The sequence below is a fragment of the Cryptomeria japonica genome, chromosome 8 (assembly GCF_030272615.1).
Source record: "Cryptomeria japonica chromosome 8, Sugi_1.0, whole genome shotgun sequence".
Taxonomy (NCBI): Eukaryota; Viridiplantae; Streptophyta; class Pinopsida; order Cupressales; family Cupressaceae; genus Cryptomeria; species Cryptomeria japonica.
This window is the reverse complement of record NC_081412.1, coordinates 163754571-163778507: the sequence shown is the minus strand read 5'-3', so window position 1 is coordinate 163778507 and position 23937 is coordinate 163754571.

Here is a 23937-nt window from a genome sequence, read left to right as displayed (position 1 = left end):
GGATCAATGCAAACCAATAAAAAAATATAACATGATCAAGAAACACCAACAAGCACATTAGAACCATCCGCAATAGCTGCACCAACACCACTTATTCAAATCTTCATTGATCAACATGCTAACTTTGATCAAGAACACTCAACAACAGTAATTCGGACTAGAAAGATAACTTGCAAAGCATCAAACCATAAACCATCTAAAATGTATATACACATGAACATCCAAAACACTCTCCCAAATTCGTAACCAAAGATGTGATCATGCCGGAGCACAACAGATCAAACACCAAAACAATGCAATACTGAACACAGAAGAACAATGTTCAAACTATAATCCACAACTCAACCAAATTACAACATAGAATCATGGAATCAATAAACAATGATATATCTCTAGTTGATTCAGCATCCCAAATAGATAAACCAATTAGATCAACTTAATGAAATCATCAGAACGCCAAAACACATGAATATGTCAACATCAATGACAACAACATATCCTAGCAACATCAATATTGAGCAATCTCTCCCTTTGGAATTGATGGGAACATATGATGTGAAAAAAATTCAATGCAAAGGAATAGATCAACACCAACAATCTCCACCAAACTCTCCCTAAGATCATGCACTCAAAGCTCCAAAGGTAAAGAAGTCTTTCACATGCTTCTCTCCCAAAACTCATCCTCTAAGAAGGGTAATCTCTCCCTCTTAGGATAAACTCATAACTTTGAACATTTTGAACCAAACACTAACTACTTCAGTTGAGTAGTAGCACCAACTCATCAACTTAGATAAAAAGATAAGTCTCTAAAATCCACTAGATTGATGCAAATCCATGCATCTAGTTCTCAATAGGAGGAGTAGAGACCCCTAAATTGTCTCTCAAATAGAAAAATATATTTGTAGGCAACGACTTAGTGAAAATATCTGCAATTTGATCTTTTGCAGATATATATTCTAATTTGGCTTCTTCATCACTGACTTTCTCCCTCAAGAAATGATACTTAATTGACACATGCTTTGTTTTAGAATGTAGTACCAGATTCTTAGAAATATTGATAGCACTTGAATTATCATAGTAAATAATAGTAGGCTCATCATAAATCACTTTAATATCCTTCTACATTTGCTTCATCCAAACTACCTGAGTATAGTTGCTAGCAACAACAATGTATTCAACTTCAATAGTAGATAGAGATACAACATCTTACTTCTTACTGAACAATGAAACCAACTTCTTTCCTAGAAAGAAAGCTCCATTGGTAGTTCTCTTCAGGTCATCAAAATCACTAGACCAATAACATCAATATAGGCACATAGCATGAAATTATCATTCTTCAAATACCATAAGCCATAGTCAAAAATTCCCTTCAATTATCTAAAAATCCTCTTCACAACAGTAACATGAGTCTCTTTATAATTAGCTTGAAATATAGCAGAATGACAAACATCGTGCATAATGTCTTAGCAACAACCAACAAGGAAAACTGAGAGGGGGGATGAATCAGTTTTCATGGGATTAAATAATTTAAGCACAATCTCATATCTAAACAACTGCATCAAGAATAAAGAGAAACACAATAGAACGAAAACACATAACACTAAGATTTTTACGTGGAAAACCCAGTTAAGGGAAAAACCATGATGGGAAACTACCCACAATAAGATGATACTCTATAGTAGTATGTAAAAATATTACAATGAGGAATGCACATGCATTTAGACACACTGCCTAGAGCTCAATGCTCAAAATAAGATGACTCAAAAGGCTCCGACCCTCAGGGAAGGCTCACTACCTTACAATAAGAGAGACTACAATTTGGATTACAATGAACTACAAATATATCATCTCCTTATGCCTAATGACAGTTCTGGTTAAGCACATTTGTCTTCCCTGAAACAATCTCTTCTCAATACTCCACATCGAAGGATAAATTCACTTATGCACTACATATACCACTCACTGATAATGCAGACATAACATTGACACCCAAATAACATGACTATACCACCTATATATACAATTCATCAACCTTGACTACAAGGTCGACTAAACCCTCAACTTTCAATAACAAAATCACATCACATGATAAATATGTAAGCCATCAAACCAATACAATAATATACATGACATAGAATGGACCTAAATCAAATATCCAAACTTGCATCACCACCAGAAATCTCACCAAGATCAACTGCAACACATTACACCACCAAGAATACTACATAACATGAAGAATATCATTGGATCAGAAAAATCACCAAGAACATGCACTCAAATCAATGTGGACCACCAAAATAAATAGGACATGATCATGAAACACCAACAAGCACATTAGAACCATCTGCAATAGCTATACCAACACCACTTATGCAAATCTTCATCGATCAACACACTAACTCGCATGAACACTCAACAACAACAATTCAAACTAGAAAGATAGCTTTCAAAGTACCAAATTATGAACCATCTAAACTAAAGATACACATGAACATGAAAAACATTCTCCCAAATCTGCAACCAAATATATGATCATACCGGAGCTCACCAGATCAAACACCAAACTTTGCCAACCATAGAACAGAAAGACTGAACTATAAAATAGATCAAATAATATGATCAAGAAATCTTCCAGATTACTGAAACCAATAAGGAATAAAGTATTCCAACATCCCAAACATATAAACCATCCATATCAGCTCAATGCAATCACCGGAACACCAAACAGCTCACATCAACACAGAAATATATTGACATCAATGACAACAACATATCTTAGCAGCAACAATATCCAACAATATCCCCCTTTGGCATTGATGGAAACATATGAATGTGAAAAAAAATCAATACAAAGGAAATAAATCAACACCAACAATCTGCAACAAACTCCCCCGAAGATCATGCACACAAAGCTCAAAGAAAAAGTTATTTTTCACATGACTCTCCCCCCCTTTGACAGCAATGCCAAGGACAAAATACAAATTATGCTCACACCCAAAACACATCTTCTAAGAAGAACAATCTCCCCCTTAGGATAAATTCAATCCACTAATCAACTAAACCACTCACTACTCCAAATGAGTAGCAACACAAACTCATCAACCTAGATAAAAAGGATAAGGCTCTGAAGTCCACTGGAGTGATGCAACTCCATGCATCTAAATCTCAACAAGAGGGGAAAAGACCCCTAATTTGTCTCTCAAATAGACAAATGTATCTGCAAGAAAAGGTAGTACAAATATTTGCAATCTGATCCTTTGTAGATACATATTCCAATCTTACTTCCTCATCATTGACCTTATCCTTGAAGAAATGATATTTTACAGACACGTGCTTTATTTTAGAATGTAGAACTGGATTATTTCAAATATTGATAGCACTTGAATTGTCACAATATATAACAATAGGCTCATCATAAATCACGCTAATATCCTTCAACATCTACTTCATCCAAACTACCTGAGTACAGTTACTAGCTGCAGCAATGTATTCAACTTCAACAGTAGATAAACATACAACATCTTGTTTCTTACTTGACCATGAAATCAACTTCTTTCCCAAAAATAATTCTCCACTAGTAGTTCTCTTTTGGTCATCAACATCACCAGCCCAATCAGTATCAATATAGGCACATAACATGAAATCATCATTCTTCAAATACCATAAACCATAGTCAATGGTCCCCTTCAAGTATCTGAAAAACCTCTTCACAACAGTAACACAAGTCTCTTTAGGATCTGATTGGAATCTATCAAAAAGACAAACAACATGCATAATATATGGTCTAGTCTGAGTTAAGTCAAATAATCCACCAACCATATATCTATACAAAGTCTAATTAACTTTTTGAGATTCATTATTCTTAGAAAACTTGCATCCAGTCACCATAGGAGCTCCAATAGGCTTAGAATCAACTAATCCAAACTTCTTCAACAATTCCTTCACATACTTAGATTGAGAAATGAAAATACCTTTACCGGTTTGAGTAATTTGTAATCCTAAGAAGAATTTCATCGCACCTATCATAGATATCTCAAATTCCTTTTGCATATCATCAACAAATTTCATTCTCAAATCATCATCACTACCAAAAATGATATCATCAAGAAAGGCTTCAATAATTAAAATGTTATCATTCTCAACTTTGAAATACAAATTACTATCAATAGTGCCTTTACAGAATCCCAAATTCAAAAATACTTATCCAATCTTACATACCGGGCTCTAGGGGCTTGCTTCAGCCAATACAAAGATTTCTTCAATTTGCATACCATATCTCCTTCATCTGATACTGGTTGCTCAATGTAGACTTCCTCTTCAAGATCACCATTCAAAAAGGCTGACTTGACATCCATCTGATATATGTTGTGTTAGGATTAATGATAGTCCCAAAGATACTGAGAGGGGGGGGGGTGTGAATCAATATCTAACCGGTTAACATAATATTTAACTTTATTAGTATTGTGCATTCCAAAATAGTGTACCGGTAAATAAGAATTAGTGCAGTAAACAAGAACAATAATGACAACATAGAAAACACACCATAACACAAGAAGTTTAACAAGGAAACGCAGTGTGGGAAAAACCTCAATGGGATTTGTGACCCACAATATTCACTCACTAGCCAATGAATAAATATTACTTACAATGAGGGACCTGCACATGCAGGAAGGCCAACTACTTAGAGTTCACTGCTCAATCACAAGATAGAAGTCTCACTGACTTACAAAATGGATTATGAAAATCCAATACAATGTACTGCTTCAAAATAGCGTCCACTATGCTAGGTTCATTACCGGTTTAAGCTCATACTATAACCATAAACCTTATACAAAATCTACCTTATGCATTTGCATATATCTTCCTTCTTATTTGCTCATTCCTATCCCATCTTCATTCTACCATCTTATAAAAGACCTGTAAGATCTCATACATATATATGAGTCTATTACAATATGCCATGTCGGCTTTACAAAAGATAATTTCAATAAACAAAAGTTTATTCCTTGTCAGCTGGAGTGTCGGTATGCATTGTAGCCGCTGCTGGTGAAGTGCGTGTTGGTGTATGTAGATGTCTATGCTAGTATCGGTGTTTGCCGATGGCTTTACTAGATAAATGCTAGGTGGTTTCCAGAAGGTTGCCATCAATGACAACACCATCATTTCTCATTACAGTGTAGAATGCCAACAATCTCCCCCTTTGGCATTGATGGCAACACTCATGAAAAAAATCAAAAAACTATTACCAAAAAGTGAAGTCCAAAAATTTACCAAAAATATGTGCTCCCCATGAGAAGATGATCTCCTCTGAATAGCCATTTTTCTCTGTCCACTACTCCCCCTTTGACATCAATGACAAAGGTTGTCAAAATTTGTCAAATGAGTGCAAAATTTCACCTTAAGATTTGTAACTGGTTGGTTACAATCTGAAATATGTCAACCAAAACCAAGTTTAAACTTTGTATGAATGTGTTGTTGTCATTCATGGTTGCCTCAGTTCATTGGATCATGTCGATGAGATAATGCATATGCTCCTCCAGTGATCTTTCCCCTTGAATTAATGCCTTAGAGATCTCATTTCTCAGAGAGATAAGGTTGTCCAACTTGGGACCAAGTTTATGTTTAAGCTCTCTAGCATTTGCTTTGATCCTTTCTTTTTCCTTCTCAAACTTCTCCAACTTATTTCCAATTCAATGTTATTAGCTATATCATCTATCTCCTTTTGTACTCTTCTTATTTCCAATTCAATGTCATGTGTCAACAGATGTGGCTTGCATGTTTCTCTGTACAGTTCCTTATATTCCAAAATTATAGTATTCAGGGCTGGTAAAAGTGTGTTAATGTGTTCTGTGCACTTCTTTATTGTATCCTCAAATAATTTTTCCTTTTCCTTTTCAACTTTCTCTTTGAATGTATCCTCATTCACCTTATCAACTGTTATTACATTGTCGGTAATGAATTTGGACAATGTGTCCAATTGACCTAAAGAATCCTTTACATGATCTATATTACATTTTGGTGCAATCATCTTAAGAATAGGTATTGTATCATCAATTGCTTTATAAGCCAATGCATTATAGTCAGTCATCTTCTTAATAGAGTCCAGGAGTACCTCTGTCACATTAGTAGGCCTGAATTCACTTAAAGAAGTACCAGATGTCTAACCAACTACCTTAATTACCTCAGTGCTTCCAACCTCAGTTACCAATTTTCTTGTATCAACCTTTGATGGATCAGTCTAAGTTTGCATTTCTACTAGCAATGGTTTGGGTTTCTCAGTGACTACTAGTTTCACTATCTCAATGTGTACCTCAGTCTCTGTTGGTTTCTCTGCTGGTTTCTCCATGTTCTCAGCTGCTGGTAACTCTATCTCTGTAGGATTTTTAGTGCCAGTCCTTGTACCTTCAGTATTCATTCCAGTATCCAATCCAGTGTCCAATGGTTGCTCTGCCTGTAATGTATGCTCTGTTTGCTCTATTTGAATTTAAACCTCAACATTCTTTGTCAATTTCTCAGCAATGTTTCCACTATCAGCAATATCAATCTGTACCTCTGTGTTATCCTTATCCACAACAATGTTCACTTCCTGAGTATCAACATTCATGGTGAATAGAATTTCTGATTCAAAGTTAGTGTCATCATGTGTTGTACCTACACTGTCAGTAGCCAGTGTATCAACAATATGTACCAGTGCAGTGTCCACAGGTGGTGGTAAGTTGTCAGTTATTTTGATGTTTGGTATTCCACCAACTTTACCTTTCGTTGGCATTTCAGTAGAAAGAAAGATTGTTGAAGATTATTGATATAACTGAAGAAGGATGATAACTATGTTTATAACATTATTTTGTCATTGATGTCAAGAAATTGATTATATGATTCAGTATGATGTTGCCATATCTTGAGAAGATTGATTCGAAGAGAATTAAGATGTCGGTAAAAGACATAGAAAAAATGTGATGAATAAGAGGAGGAATAAGTTATTCAATGGGCAACTATTACCGAGTTAGACAATGATGAGATCATGATGTTTAGATTGTTTTGATATCCTACATATGTTGTTGATTGTAAGGTTAATACTATACTATGTCACCGAGCAAAGAACCTAGTCGGTAAACCCTAAGGTTATCGATATCGGTTAATGAAGGCAGAATGTCTACCGAGTAAAGTTTAGTATTTACTGAGTTGAAACTGAGTTATGACAGTGCACATTGGATGGATAAAAGCATTATTTAATGAAGGACAATGATTAGTTGGAGATGTATAAATGATTGGTATACTATGCATGAAGTTTGTTAAGGATCTATGGCAAAGGAAAATCGACAGGAAGATCTACAGTGCAGATTGAACCGCAATAACCTTGTGCAAGTTCCAAGAAAGGAATGCAAGTCCCTAGGCAAGGTAAAACATTTTTAGATTGAAAGGATACATTGAACCTAGTCAAGTTTGAATATTTGATCGCTAAGATTGATCATGGGAAATGTGATCAAGGAGATTTAGCAGTTAGCAATTGCTTATAAATAAGGAATTGTTAATAAATAATGTATGCGGGAAAGTGTAAGCACAAGGATGCTACATAGTGATTACCGAGCACAGAAGCTTGAAGACCTATTTGAATAACAGAGTAGGGAGCCCAGCAGAAGACTAGATAAGTCTTATGACTAGATTGTTTTGAGCAAATAAGAATCTGCTTTAGCATTTCAGATGTGAAGTTGTAGATATATTTTATTACTATTATTTTGTGAGTGATAGAAAATCTCTTAACCGAGTGGACTTAACAGTCTTATTTGTAAACCCTCTAGCAAGGTAACATTCTAAATGAGTGTTTGAAATCCTTTGACAAGGTCACTTCTAACAAAGTGAAGATCCTAATAGATCTAAGGGAAATCCCTTAACCTGGTCACATCTAGCAATGTGTTTGTAATCTTTAACATGATTTGCTTTTAACCGAGCATACTCTAGAAGAGTATATTTCTTAGTGGGTCCGAAATCCCATAGTGGTTTTTCCCTATTTGGGTTTCCACGTTAAATCTGGTATTATGAGTGTTATGATGATTATGTGTTTATGAGTTAACATGTTTAGCAGTTTTTGGTTATATTGCTGAAGTATAAGTTACCGAGGTTGAATTTGTTGATTTTATGGAAGATTAAGTTTGTATGATTCACCCCCCCCCCCTCATCTTGTTAGATATTAGCATCTGTACTTTACTTTTAGTATTAGAACTTACAATTGGTATCAGAGCTTTGGACTCTGAAAGAAAAGTTTAAAGGTACTTGAGGCAAAGATCCGAAAATGTATAAAAGGGATGCACCGAAGCTGAACAAGTCAAGTTTCTCCACATGGCAGAAAAGGATGAAGCTGCATTTATTAGGAATTGGAGAATATGCAACATATTATGTGGAGAATGATTACATTTCACCGAGCACCAACCCTATGGCCTTGGAAGAGATAAAGGCAAAGCAAGAACATATTCAAGCTATGATTGAAATAACATCGGCATTGACCGACTCAGAGTTTAATGATCTAAAAGGCTTTAATGATGCAAAAGAAATGTGGACTAAGCTCATATTTATGTATGGAGGTGATGAACATGTTCAAAGAGAAAAAGTAGATAGTCTAAGAGGACAACTTGAATCCATGAGAATGAGTGAAGGTGAGAACATAACCCAATACAGTACAAGACTAAAGGAGATTGTCAATCAAATTAAAGGAGTAGGTGGAACTATTGAAGAAAAGGATATAACAAGTAAGTTGTTGAGAACCCTTCTACCAGCTTATGCTATTCGAGTCTCTACAATCAATGAATTGAGGTCTGTACCTAACATGTCAGTTTCTTTGGATGCTACTATTGGTAAACTACATGCATTTGAGTTAAGTAATTTTGATAACAGTGGTTCTTCAATAAATAAAGTAGAATCTGCATTCAGTTCTTTTCATATTGGTAAATCTGATGATTACAATGATAGAATGAGTAAGTACTCTAAAGGGGATCACAGTGGAGAAAGTGAAAGATTTCATAAGAACATGGAAGAAGTGCACAAACTGTATGAAGAAATCAAGAAGCAAGAAGAGTTTGAAGCATTATTAGCCAGAAGGTTATCAAGAGGAAAAGGTAAGTATAAAGGAAAGCTACCTTTAAAATGTTTCAATTGTGATAAAATAGGACATATGGCTTCTAACTACACTGACAAAGAATTTAGTAAAAAGAGAGAATACTGAGAAGATAGACAGAAAGACAACCACTATAAAGGACACCGAGACTTCAGAAGGAGAGATAGAAAGACATGCCTAGTTGCTGATGAGGAATCCAATGATGACAAATCTGAGGAATTTTTTTATGTGGCTATTAAAGATGGATCTGATGAAGAAAGGTATGAAGAGAAAGCCTTAGTATCTCACATAAATAATATTGATTCTTGGATCATAGACAATGGATGCTCACATCATATGACAGGTGATAAACACAAGTTTGTTAAATTAGAAGACTATGATAGAGGCTATGTAATATTTGGTAATGATGCACCATGTTCGGTGAAAGGTAAAGGATCTATAACACTTCTTGACAATGCTAAATGTGATGATGTATATTGGGTTGAAGGATTGAAATACAATTTGTTGAGTGTAGCATAGCTAAACAATATAGGATACTGAATAGAATTTCATAAAGGAATTGTCAAAGTTCATGACAAGTATGGAAAGTTAGCTGCTACCGAGACACAAACAAAAGGTAATACATTTCATCTTGACTCAACTCGGAACAAGTGTCTTTATGCAAAGATAGATGATACTTGGTTATGGCATAAAAGGTTTTGTCATATAAATTTTGATAATCTGATCAAAATAAGTAAGAAGCACAGAGTAAGAGGTCTACCGAGTCTTGAAAAACCTAAGAATGGCATGTGCCGAGGATGCCAGATGGGTAGGATGACAAGATCAAGCTTTACAAGTAAGTCCTACACTTCTAAGGGAATTTTAGATCTAGTACACACTGATCTATGTGGCCCTATGAAAGTTCAAAGTTATTATGGTGATAAATATTTCATATTATTTGTGGATGATTACTCAAGGATGATGTCAGTTATGTTTTTAAAAGAAAAATCAAAAGCTTTTCAAATGTTTAAATGGTATAAGGCAAGAGTTGAAAATGAAACAGGAAGACAACTGAATTGTTTTAGATCTGATAAAGGGGGAGAGTTCACTTCTAATGAATTTAAGTTATTCTACAATGATCATGGTATAAAGAGGCAAGTATTTGCACCGAGAACACCTCAGCAAAATGGGATAGTCAAGAGAAGAAACAGATCAATTATGGATTGTGCAAGAACCCTGATGATAGAAAAGAGGGTACCTCAAACATTTTGGAGAGAAGCAATCAGCACTGTAGTTTACACCCTAAACCGAGTTCAACTGAAGAAAGGAACTATGAAGACACCATATGAGATCTAGTATGACAAGAAACCTAATGTAAGTTACTTTAAAATCTTTGGAAGTAGATACTAAGTTCACAAAGATGACAGAAATGGAAAGTTTGATCAAAAAAGTGAAGAAGGAACATTTCTTGGTTATTCTTCTAGAAGTAAAGCATTTAAATGTCTGATCAAATAATCTAACAAAATAGTGGAAAGTGCAAATGTGAAAATTGATGAATTTGTAGAAAGAAATGATGAAGGAAATTCCAAAGAACTAGAAGATTATGAAGAATTTGTTTATGTTCAACTGAGAAGTCCTACCGAGAAAGCTGCTGAAGAAAATGAAGATAATGTCCAGTTACTGAGTGATGAAGAAGATCATACAGAACCTACCGAGCCTATATTAGCCAAATATGTCAGAAGACATCATGCATCAAGTCAGATTATAGGAGATAAGGATGATCTAGTGATGACAAGGAACAAACTGAGAGAGAACATGTCAGATATCTGAATTTGAACTGAGAATAGTGAAAGAGGCATTTAACAGTGAAGAATGGGTAAATGCTATGACAGAAGAGATTGATCAAATCAAGAAGAATGACACGTGGACACTGATCCCAAGACCAAAGGACAAAAATGTAATTAGTACAAAGTGGATTTTTTAGAAACTGTGTATGGTGAAAATGGATAACAATAATAACAATATTGAAAGGCTAAATGAATCCAACCACAAAACCCTAGCCTAACAATCAACAAAGATCCACCATAACATATGAAGATTACCTAAGACAATGCAAATCACATGAAATCACAAAGATTATACCATTACATGTCCAATAGGGTTTTGATCTCCATTCTTCCTATCTCCATTGATCTTGCTTGATATATTTGCTCTCAGATTTTTATATGCACAAGAACTCAAGAAAGAACGGAATGTGGTTGCAAGTAGGATCGTAGTGTAGCCAATTGATCAAGTTGTTAGCATGAGTGATTAGACATTAGGGTTTGACAATGAAGAAGGCATCTACTTAAATAGAAGACACAATATGAAATGGAGGGATAAGATTGAGAGGTGTAAAAAGAGAGGTTGGCTAGGATTAGAGGGTAGGTAAAAGAAATACCAAAATAATGAAAGAGGTAGGTAGTGTAGGAATTAAGAGATGAATGACATGTGTCATGTGTAGAAAAAGCTAATGAATTAATTAAATAAATAAAGATTTATTTAATTAATAGAAGAAATGAGATAATTAAATAAATAAAATATTTATTTAATTTAGGAAAATGATAATTTAAATAAATAAATGTATTTATTTAAATGAGAAATAAGGCTAGAAGAGGATAATGAATTAATTAAATAAATAAGGATTTATTTAATTAATAGAAGAATTAGGCTTAGATAATTAAATAAATAATATTTATTTAATTAGACTGGACAATTTTAGGTGTCTACATTTTGCCCCTCTTTGAGACAATGCGGCTTGTCGCGTTGTTTTAAAGAAGATAAGATGAACTGATACAAAGTTGCCCCAAAATGGGAATGATATGCCTCCTCGAGAGATTGGATGAAAATGTTTGAAAAGATTGCAGACAATCTCTCGATAAGAAAGAAAGGCTAGAATGGATTGATTGGATAAAGTGACAAAGTCACGGGATGAAGAATACTGACTTGGGAAATGAAGGCCAAGGCTAGGGTAGGCTATAAGATAGACCACGGGGGAAAATACATCCTCATTGTCATCTACACATTCACAAGATTAGAGTGCAGAGCAAGAAAAAGAGCAGCAGTAGTTAGCAGCGATGGCTTTCGTGCACAGATTCGACCGCGTTCGCCGATATCAGAGACCAGCAAAGGCAGGAGAGCCAGTAAGTACCACCAAACCTCCTCGTACTTTGACGTATTTTCTTTTGTCATTAATGCATGTTGAATAGAGAAATAAATGCGCCTAGGAATAGTATACAAAAAAGTGCAAAAACATGAAATCGCGTCTGCGTCAGTGTTGGGCGCGTCTGTGTTCGACAAGCGTGTCTGTGTCGGTGCCAGGCACCTCTGTGTCTGGAACCGCGTTTGTGTCGAATGCGGGTGCATTTACGTCTTTCAGGGGCGTTTATGTTGTAAAGTCGCGTTTGTGACAAATGTAGGTACGTCTGTGTTGTTTAGGCATGCTTGTGCAGTCAATAGGCGCATTTGTGAGTTAGAAACGCGTTTATGTCCGAAAATGCAAGGTTTTGTCTTCTAGGTCAAATCGGCAGTTCTGTGATGAACATACGCTGTCGATTGGATAAGCTGCTGAGAGGATACACTCAAGCAGGTCCTCTAGGAAGACTAGGATAGATGAAGGCACTTTGTGATGAACAGGGAGTGCAAAATGTGAGTAACACTTTGTGATGAACAGGGAATGTCACACACGTAGTACTTTGTGATAAACAGGGAGCACTACTAGGATAGATAGCAACACTTTGTGATGAACAGTGAGTGTCACTAGAATAGATAACCATATGCATTTAGATAGCGAGTAGCATTTTGTGAGGAACAGTGAATGCCACCATGACTAACATGATTGATTTGTTTGACTACAGGAGTATTTGCCTATGTTGGAGTCATGGGAGAGATTCCTGTCCACACAGAGGTTGCGACCAGAGTTGTCATTTCAGGATAGAGCTGCCATTGAGGAGATGGGTTTGAGACACGTGCTGTATGTGCCTGAGTTTTGGGCAAACATGGGTTTGCTGACTGCGCTGGCCAAGAGATAGCATTCAGAGACATGCACATTTCATTTGCCGATGGGTGAGATGACAGTCACCCTGGAGGATGTTTATAGGATTCTGCACATACTGATCGATGGGGAGTTGATTCCATACGATCACGACAGAGACAGAGAGGCTTTGAGATGGGTGTTTCAGGATCCCGGCCTAGAGATGAGAGCAGGACATGTGGCATGGAACACCATGACTGCGACAGGGTTAGCTTTGCCAACTGTGATTGGAGGATCTATCAGTGGGTTCCTATGTCTGGACAGGGCGACACGAGGGTTGGCAGTGGGATGGGGAGGAGCACTGGAGATATTGGTGACGCAGCACACCAGATATGCATGGGGTCAATGTGTTTTGGCCCACCTATATTATGAGCTTTACCAGTTTGTCTACCATGGATCAGTGGAACTGGGTTGTGGAGTGACACTACTGCAGGTTTGGGCATACGAGCATCTGCCTATCACACGGTCGATACATTTCAGAGGCAGGGGTCATGGATGGAGTTTTGTTCATCTGTATGATATGATCACTTCGCAGCCGCGGATTGGCAGGTTAGAGCATTGGCGGCGAGTGATAGATGACATTGATGTAGTCATCTAGAGGCCATATCTGGGATGTGAGGAGTGGGAGCATGACACAGTGGAGCTGCCTTACACCTTCCAGAGAAGGTATCTGATTGGGCGGATGCCCTATATACTGGAGAGGCAGTTGGTGGATAGAGTATGCAAGCAGTATGGCAGGATCCAGAGGATGCCACGAGGCTCGGGTATGTATGCCCGTACAGTGAGGGATCAAGCGCAGTTTAGGCCTTTATTGTCATATGATCAGGTAGTTACATAGCTGGCGGAGATGGTGCCCCTACCATGGGATATGTGGCCAGAGATCAAGGACGCCGGGATGGATGCAGAGTATTCAGCATATTGGGCCGAGAATCCATTCCCTCGATTGACAGATCCAGGAGAGCTACTGGAGGGAGAGGTAGGAGGAGATGATGATGATGATGGTGGGGTGATGGAGGCCGAGGCCGACGAAGGTGGAGGGGAGTAGTTGGGGAGAGGAGAGTAGCACCTTGGAGGGAGGGTGGATAGGAGGGACAGGCCCAGGTGGTGAGGGGTCACGGTGGATTGCCCCTGCAGGTACCAGCAGCACAAGGTCCTAGAGCACAGGAACAGAGACAGGGACAGGTGTAGGGACAGGTGCCAGTACAGGCACAGGGACAAAGATAGGTACAGGGACCTAGGCATGTACCGAGATAGGTACCCATTCAGGCACCAGTACAAGTACAGGGACAGGTACAGGGGCAGGCACCCACAGAGGGAGAGCCACAGGCAGAGGCAGAGGGTGGGGATCCAGAGGAGGATGAGCTGATTGAGCTCAGGGAGATCTGCCAGGGCCAGGTAGATGAGATCCAGGATCTGGAGAGGGAGAGGGATCGACTCAGGACCAAGCTCAGGGATACTGAGTGGGAGAGGGATCAAGCGATTCAGCGCTCCACTGAGGCTAAGACAGCGCTGAGGACAGGGAGGCAAGCGGCGGAGGACACAGGAGCAGGCTACGCATATGTCCTACGAGCCGGAGAGGAGATTGCCTACTGGAGGGACCTGTATTATGGAGCCATGCCAGTAGATTAGCGGGCGAGGAGCTTCCATAGACCATCATGGACAGCGACAGCTACGGGAGGGAGCCAGAGAAGACAGGCATCGAGTGGTGGGGTCATGGGTCCTCCACCACCACCAGACAGGCATGGTGATCCTAGAGCGGGTCCTTCTAGGGCTCAGATTCCATTGAGGCCAGGCAGCTCCGATGGAGGGAGTTCATCATAGCCATAGAGGGCCCCCTTGTATCAGTATTTGTACCTTTTTTGTATTGTAGACACCTGCGGGTGGTTTTGTAGCCATATGATTTTTTTTTTGACATCATTGTATCATGACACATTTGATTATATATGAGAGATAATTCATTTTTGCAGCAGCTATATGCATGTGTACCTATGTGATGAGATGTTCTTAGAATGTATGCTTATGATATGGATGCAAATATGTATATGATGCAATGCAATATATATGTTTTTGTTCTTTTATGTTTTATATGTTATGCCAATGCAAATGTAAATGTATGTGATGCAGATGAATATGATAATGCAAATGTAAATTGTGCTAACAGGTGTTGTGTGCAGGATGTGATGCAGTTGTAATATCTATATGTATGTATGAAATGCTTATATGTGGTAATGCAGGTGCAAACTAGATGAAATGCAAATGTTTTTGGTGTGTCATTATACTCAGTCATGTGATAGCAGGCTACGCGGACTCGAGAAGGACGATGGAAGTCAATCAAGAAAGGGGGATGAAAGATAGAAGATATGAACATGAAAGAGCTTCTTGTGCATTATCATCATTGAGCTTATTATGGAAAAATAGGTTATGACAATCGAGGCATATGTTTGACCCAAAAAGTCATTGTACCTGTTTGCATGGAGATAAGACAGTCACAAACAAGGAATGCCCTAGTTCATACTAGACTCACAACGTCCTCATATCCTTGGACAAGTCATAGCATTACTAAAAGACAATCCACAGACAGCAAATGCAAATAGGTGACGATATCCCATCCTCGCCTTTCTAGTCAAAGACATCCTCGAGATAGAATCTCTAGTCAGAGACATCCTGGAAAAGCTAAAAGACATGTCACCAAAAAGATGAAATCAAAAGAAAACCAAGACTTGACACCAACATCCACTGTAGTCCTCAAGTTTAGTGTCTCTCGTCACTTGTATAAGTCATATTCGATTGTGGTTGCAATGTTTACTTTCACAAAAAGGATAGATAGCACTGAACCATATGTTGTCTGAGTTTGTTGAAAGATTTGATTTGTTGAAGCCCATTGTTGCTGTTGTGTCTCATCTGAAACTGATTGAATCCATGAAACTGATACTTTATTGTGGAGAAGATGAAACTTTATTGCGGATGTGTGATGCAAATGTTTCTTTATTACGGATTGTGTGCGGATAGACTGAAGGAAGTTGGAAGAAACTGTACTCCTCGAAACATGTGATGTTCTCAGTTCCACACCCATCACTAGACATAGGATTTGCCTTAGCCATAGATAGGATCTGGCTTATTATGGATGGAAAGGGAGTGAAAAGGGGGGTTTATTATGAATGGCTAACCAATCTTAGGTAGATCAATAACAAGCCATGATGGGAATGGGTAAGTTTATTATGAGTGAATTGGTTGTGAGTGTGTGCAAAGTGAAAGGATGAAAGAGAATCCTGAAGGAGGGAGGAGCAACGTCTCTACGCATGGTGCTGGTGACCTAGTTTTCACCATGGTACTTGCCCAAGGCACCACCGAAGTGGTTTTCACCGTTAGACGAAATTATTTCTCTTTACTTTTTTTTATTTTTCAATTTTTTGTTGTGTCACAAGGCGCCTGTTTGCCAGGTTTTCACCAAGTAACGATTTTTTTGTTTTATAATTTTTTATTTTTTTTTGTATTTTTGAATTAGGATATTCCAGAGAGCTATGTGTAAAATCTGTGAAGATGCATGCTGTTGATAGGATCCTCCAGAGGTTCACCTTCTGTAGTAGAGAGCTGATATGCACCAGATCCATAGGCTGCTGTAATGATGTAAGGACCAAGCCAGTTTGGTTCAAACTTGCCCCTCTTCTCTCTATCTTGTTGATTTTTAGGATTTTCTCTGAGAACCAAGTCACCTACCTCAAATGTGCGAGGCTTGACTTTGTGATTGTAGCTGTGACTCATTTGTTGTTGGTAAGACTTGAGATGATTAAAAGCAATTTGTCTCCGTTCATCCAACAGTCCTAGTTCTTGTAAGCGAGAGACTCTGTAATCTTCATCGCTGATGATGTTTTGCAAAGAGACCCGTAAAGAAGGTAACTCGACCTCAATAGGCAAGATGGCTTCAGCACCGTAGACAAGTGAGTAGGGTGTAGCTCCTGTAGGTGTACGGACACTTGTGTGGTAGGCCCAAAGTGCAGGATTGAGTTGGATATGCTAGTTACGGCCAGTGTCGTCGACTGTCTTTTTGAGAATTTTAAGAATTTTTTTATTAGACGCCTCAGCTTGGCCATTACCTTGGGGGTAATATGGTGTGGAGAAATGATGGGAAATATGGAAGTAGTCACAGAGTTCACGAACATCTTGATTTTTGAAGGGACACCCGTTATCAATAATAATGGACTTAGGAATACCATATCGGCAAATGATATAGTTAAGGATGAAGGTAGCAATTTGTTTTCCAGTGACTTGTGTGAGAGGCACGGCTTCAATCCACTTTGTGAAATACTCTGTGGCTGTGATAATGAATTTATGACCATTGGAAGAAGGAGGGTGAATCTTGCCTATGAGATCAAGTCCCCACTAACAAAAGAGCCAAGGAGACGCAAGTGGTTGTAGTTCTTGTGCTGGTGCATGTATGAGGTCTCCATGAATTTGACATTGCTTACATTTCTTGACAAACTGATATGAGTCTTTTTCCATATTGGGCCAATAATATCCAGTCCTGATGAGTTTCTTAGCCAAGGTAGGACCACTAGCATGCGGACCACATATCCCTTCATGCACTTCTTGTAACGCAATCTGAGCTTCGTCGCTTTCTAAACATTTAAGAAGAGTGCCATCTAGACCTCGTCGGTATAGGATATCAGCTAGAATGACATATCGAGAGGATTGGCGAATGAAAGTGCAGTGTTGGTTGTTTGATAGATCAGGAGGTAAGATATTGTCACGAAGATATGTGAATATGGAACCATATAACTGGGATTCGGGACCAACAACGCATATCATTTCAGTAGGAGTGATCTCATATGAAGGAACCAATAGGTTGTCTACCAGGAACTCATAGCAGGTCTCATTTTGAGGTAGATCAATCAGTGAGGCAATTGTAGCCATAGCATTTGTAGCATGATTCTGCTCTCTTGGTATCTGCTCAAAATCTATCTTTGTGAAGTGTTGTTTCAAATCATCCACCATTTGTTTGTAAGGCATTAATTTTTCATCTTTTGTTTGGTAATCATCAATTGCTTGATGGATGACAAGTTGAGAATCCCCAAAAACATGAAGTTCTTGGATCTTCCACTGAACTGCAATTCGTAATCCCGTTGTTAATGCCTCGTATTCCGCTATATTGTTGGTGCAAGGAAATGATAAGCGGTATGATTTTGGTATAGAATCACCTTGAGGCGTTATAAAGAGAATACCAGCTCCTACCCCATGCTGTGTGTATGAGCCGTCAAAGTATAGTTGCCATGGTCTTGCCTGTGATATTGTTAAAATGGATTCATCTAGAAATTCTGAATTTAGAGGAACATCATCTATCATGGGAGCATCCGCTAATTGATCCGCGATTGCTTGTCCTTTTATTACTTTTCTGTCCACATACTCAATGTCGAATTCACTTAGGATCATTACCCATTTGGCCAGTTGCCCAGTAAGTGTAGCTTTGTTGAGAAGATATTTTAATGGATCAATTCTTGCAATCAACTTAGTCTTGTGAGGAGCATATAATGTCATAATTTCTGTGAAGCAAAGACCACAGTGAGACATGCACGCTCAATTGGTGTGTAGTTTAGCTCATATCCCACCAATGTGCGACTGATATAGTATACTGCTTTTTCCTTGCCGTCAGCAATTTGTTGTGCTAGGAGTGCCCCTAGTGTTGTTGGAGTAGCCGATATGTATAGTAACAAAGGCTTATCTGGAATTGGTCGCATCAAAACCGGCGGATTCAAAAGATAATCTTTGAGCGTCTGAAAAGCTTGTTGACAGTTATCATCCCATTTGAACTTGATATTTTTATGTAGCAGGTGCTGAAAAGGATTACACTTATTTGCAAGTTGTGCTATGAATCTTCGTATAGACTGGAGTCTCCCTTGTAAGGATCGAAGTTGACTGATATTTCTGGGTGGTGGCATGTCCAAGATAGCTTTGACTTTTGCTGGATCAGCTTCGATTCCTCTTTTGGACACAATGAATCCTAGGAGCTTCCCGGAGGTTACTCCAAAGACACATTTCTTGGGGTTTAGTCTTACCTTATATTTTTCTAACCGATCAAAGACGACTGAAAGTATGTCCAAATGTGTATCTCTGTCTATTGATTTACCCAAGACATCATCAACATAATCTTCCACGGTTATGTACATGAGATCATGAAAGATAGTGGTCATTGCTCTTTGATATGTAGCACCTGCATTTTTCAGCCCAAAGGGCATGACATTCCAACAGAAAGTTCCCCACGGACAAGTGAATGATGTTTTGTGTTGATCCTCGGGTGCAATCCTGATTTGATTATAACCAGAAAATCCATCCATTAAAGATAACATTTCGTGACCTGCTGTGAGATCAACGATCAAATCGATATTTGGTAATGGGAAGTCATCTTTCAGACAAGCTTTGTTGATGTCTCTAAAATCTATACATATTCTGATGCTACGATCTGGTTTACTGATAGGTACTAAATTGGAGATCCATTCGGGATAATCAATTGGGCGTATGAATCCGACATCCAATAATTTCTCTAGCTCTGCTTTGACTAGTAATGCCACTTGTGGATGCATTTTCCTTAATTTCTGTTTCACTGGCTTTGCCCCCGGTTTGACTGTCAAATGATACATTACCAAATCCGGATCTAGTCCAGGCATATCAGCGTATGACCATGCAAAGTTGATTTGTCGTTCTTTGAAGAAGCTTATGAATTTTGATCTTTCGGACTCTGTTAATGATTGAGCCAGGAATATGTTGTGTGGAACCTCTTTTGTACCAATGTTCGTTTTGATAGTATCCTCTACCAACATGGATGACTTTTCCTCGTATGATGCTGGGAGAATGTTGAGCCTTCCATCTTCGGGTGCCTCAGAGAGGTTTTCGCCCTCAGATACATCCTTTCTTTTTACTTTTTTGGAATCAGATAGCACCACAGTGTGGTTTTTGCCATAAGACCCTTGATTTGTTCTTATTTTCACATTTTTGCGACTGGAAGGTCCTACACCCTCACCGAAATATGCTATGTTGTTGAGTTCTATAGTGTATCCTGCTTTATGGTCCCCAGGAGGAAGATCATCTCGTATGCCCAGATAGTCAATAATAGCTTCATCATTTTGAAATGTGTCAAATTGTGCTGGTCCTTCATAATCCCAGTCAATGAGTTGGTGGTGAACAAGGGGAAGGCCTTTAATGTTTTTGGAGTTTGCAGGGCTAAGAGTGAAGATGTGGTTATATTCAGGTATATCGAGGCAATCATCGAGGTCATCAATGGCACTCTCCTCATCAGTTTTGATTGCAAGCGAATCCAAATTTTCGTCACTAGTAGCGCCTTCCGGGACAGGTGTCCTCATCCTATGTGATTTCGACCTAGAACCTTGAGACGAAGACTGTGCGGAATCCTTATGGGTTGTTTCTTGACCAACTCTGAACTTTCTATAAAATTCCTCTTCTTTTGTGGGTTCATCTGGCTCTTTGAATGTCTCAGTGAGCTCATAGTCACTGGAGGATTTGTCTGAACCCCATTCCCATTCATTGGAATCTGTGGAATAGTAATCCTCTTGTTGAATTTTGGCAACTTTGATTTGTGATGCCTCTTCTATCCTTTTAGTGTGGATCTTGGAAGTTAGAAAACCAAGTCCCTTTGAGCGTTCCCTTCTTACAGTCAATTCAGGTTGTAAGGGTTCCATGACGCCTTGTTTGCGTAACCCAAGAGGGATTTTTCCATCATACCCAAATTTTTGTAGAATCTTGAAGCCTTTGCCATATTTCTCACAAGGTATATTGATCTGATCATGTGTGTTCTCTTCAATGTCTTTGTAAAGCATTTTGTATAAATCTTCCTCTTCTAGTTCACCCCATCTTTGAAAGGTAGTAGGATCCCATTTGAGTATCATGATGGATATTTGCTTGTTAGGATGTGGCCTTCCATATTCTTTTGGAGAGCTCATGACTTGTCATAAATACATGGTCTGATTTAAAGTGTATTCTCCCATGCCTTTGTCTTGAAATTTACCTTTAAGTTCACCTTGTTTTGATGTCGAAGGTTTTAGTGACTCATGGCCAATGTATGCCGAAGAAGGAACAGCTTCACGATTACTGGGAATGATGGTCTCCGTATGTGATCTCAGGTTATTGCAATATATGAACGGATTGGGATCACCGTTAACTGTTACCTCAACTCCATTATGAGGAAACTTAATGCATTGATGATATGTCGATGGGACTTCCCTCATTTCATGAATCCAAGGACGTCCTAGCAATATGTTTTATGTGAGATCCAGATCTAGGACTTGACAAACCATATCCTTTGTGACTGGCCCAATTCTTAGAGGTAAGGGGACTGTACCTTTGAATGAACGCTCTTCATCATCATATGCTTTAATGGTGATTTGATTTGTTGAATTCACAGCTTTATTTGAATATCCCAATTGTTTAATTGTGCTCAATGTACAAATGTTTAGACCTGCTCCTCCATCTATTAGGACTCGTTTGATTCTATGTTTGTGTATGAAGGCTTCAATGTGTAAAGGTGCATTGTGTGGCTGACTTACAGAGGCGTCATCAGCTTCTGTGAATGTAAGGGAGTGTGGAATGGAAAGGTATCCCACCATGGCTTGAAATTGGTCCACGTTCAGATCAGTAGGAATGGTGGTGTCTCTCAAGATTTTGTCAAGAATAGCTTTATGAGCGGGGGATATGCGTAAAAGCTCAAGGATGGAGATGAGTGCGGGTGTCTTCCCTAACTGTTCTACAAGGTCATACTCAGGTTTGGTTGATGAAGAAGCGATATTTTTAGTGAAGGCACCTGGCAGAGTAATTTTACCTCGATGAGTTGTAACATGACATTCAGAGGTTGGTTCGGAAGAAGATCCAACACCTCTTAGGACAATCTTGGGTCTCTGAGGAAGATTCTCAAGGTTTTTGTTCTTGATGGTAATAGTAGAGATATGATTGTCCATCGAGATGTGATTGATGGTTGAATCATAGTTGTAAGGTGCTCTAGTATAGTTGGTTTGATCATCTGTGGCTTTAGCTTTTCCCTTGTCATGCTCTGGGAATGGTTCCTTAAACATCTCATGTTCTTGATTGGATGAGTGTCCCTCAATCTCAATATCACCTCTATCAATGAGATCTTGTACGATGTTCTTCAGTCGATGACAATTTCCTGTCTTATGACCCTTGCTCTTATGAAATTCACAATACTCATCATCATTCCACCAATTTGGTTTGACCTTTGGTTCATATGGAGGAAAATCTAGAACTGTGATCACTTTGTTTGCCACAAGCTTTTTGAATACTAATTCAAGTGGTTCTCCAAACGGGGTGTACTTCCTTCGTGATCTAGAAGTTGTTTGAGTATTCACTTGATTGTTTGTAGAACTTGATCCTGAAAAGATGAATTTGGGTCTCACTGTATTGGCATCAACAACACCATCATTGACTGTGTTCTTGTTTTTATTCCAAAATCTGGGCTTGTCCTTTCCTTTAAAGTCATCTTTGTTTTCCTTGAATATCTTAATGACTCCTTGTTCAATTAGAACATTTTCTATTGCTAAGCCTTTTTCAATGACATCCTTGAAGGTGGACAAACAAGCTTTCCTTAGATCATAGCCAATGTCCTTGTTAACATTTTGAGTGAACATTTCTACCATTTGTTTCTGTGGGATTTCACAAGAGCATCTGCTAGCTAGATTTCTCCATCTTTGTAAAAATGACGCAAAAGATTCTCCCTCCTTTTGCTTAGTATTGCATAAAGTAGTGATTGAGATATCTATTTCAATATTGTAGGAGAAATGCTGAATAAATGCCTCTGCTAAGTCACCCCATGACTTAATACCAGGTGGTAATTGAGAGAACCATTCCATAGCTTGATCGCCTAAGCTTTGCAGGAACAACCTCATCAAATATGTTTCTTCTACCGCTACCTCAATGCAGGCTGTGAAAAGTTGTCGTATGTGTGCCTTGGGGTCTCCTTTTCCTCTATACTTGTCAAATTTTGGCATCACAAAGTGTGCAGGAAATGGAGGCATTGGAATGCTCTTATCAAATGGATAAGGACATATGTCTCTCATAGTGTATGTTGGTTTTGGTGTACTCACGTCCTCCATTTTCTTTTGTAGATCTCTGATTTGTTGCTCCAAATTATTCTTAGGTGGCGATCGATTTCTTGTAGCATACCCCATGTTTGAGACACCAATTTGAGGAGGAGCTTGTTGCATGTATGGATGATACTGATCATAGACATGTTCATATGGAGGAGGTTTATATTGATGCGGCATATAGGGAGCACTTGGTATAGCTTCATGTTGAGGAACCCCATATCTATTTTGTGCATATATACCATATTCTATAGGAACGTCATGTTCTATTGTGTTGCCCCCAAATTTGACATGAGGTTTCCTTGTGTCCAAATTTTGAGCATGCCTTTGAATGTCCAATTGTTTTGATTGATCCATAGCTTGAGCATGTGATTGAGCATATCTATCTGCATAAGGCTTCCAAAATGGTCTTCGAAGGTAAGTATCATATGTTTGACCCTATGTATGTGGGATTTCTGGTTTTTGAAGCAAAGCTGATGGTGATTCAGGTACCATATGCGGTCCTCTATTTCCTTCACTATTGGGTCTCCTTTGATCCATGTTGGAGTGAGTTTGTTGCAAGGGTCGGTTTTCCATAAGTTGAGACATGTCAAAGTCATGAGGTATTTTAGCTCCACTTTGTGCCATCATGTGTAAAAAGTACTATCTATCCCTCTTCATTATCTCTTCAACCAATC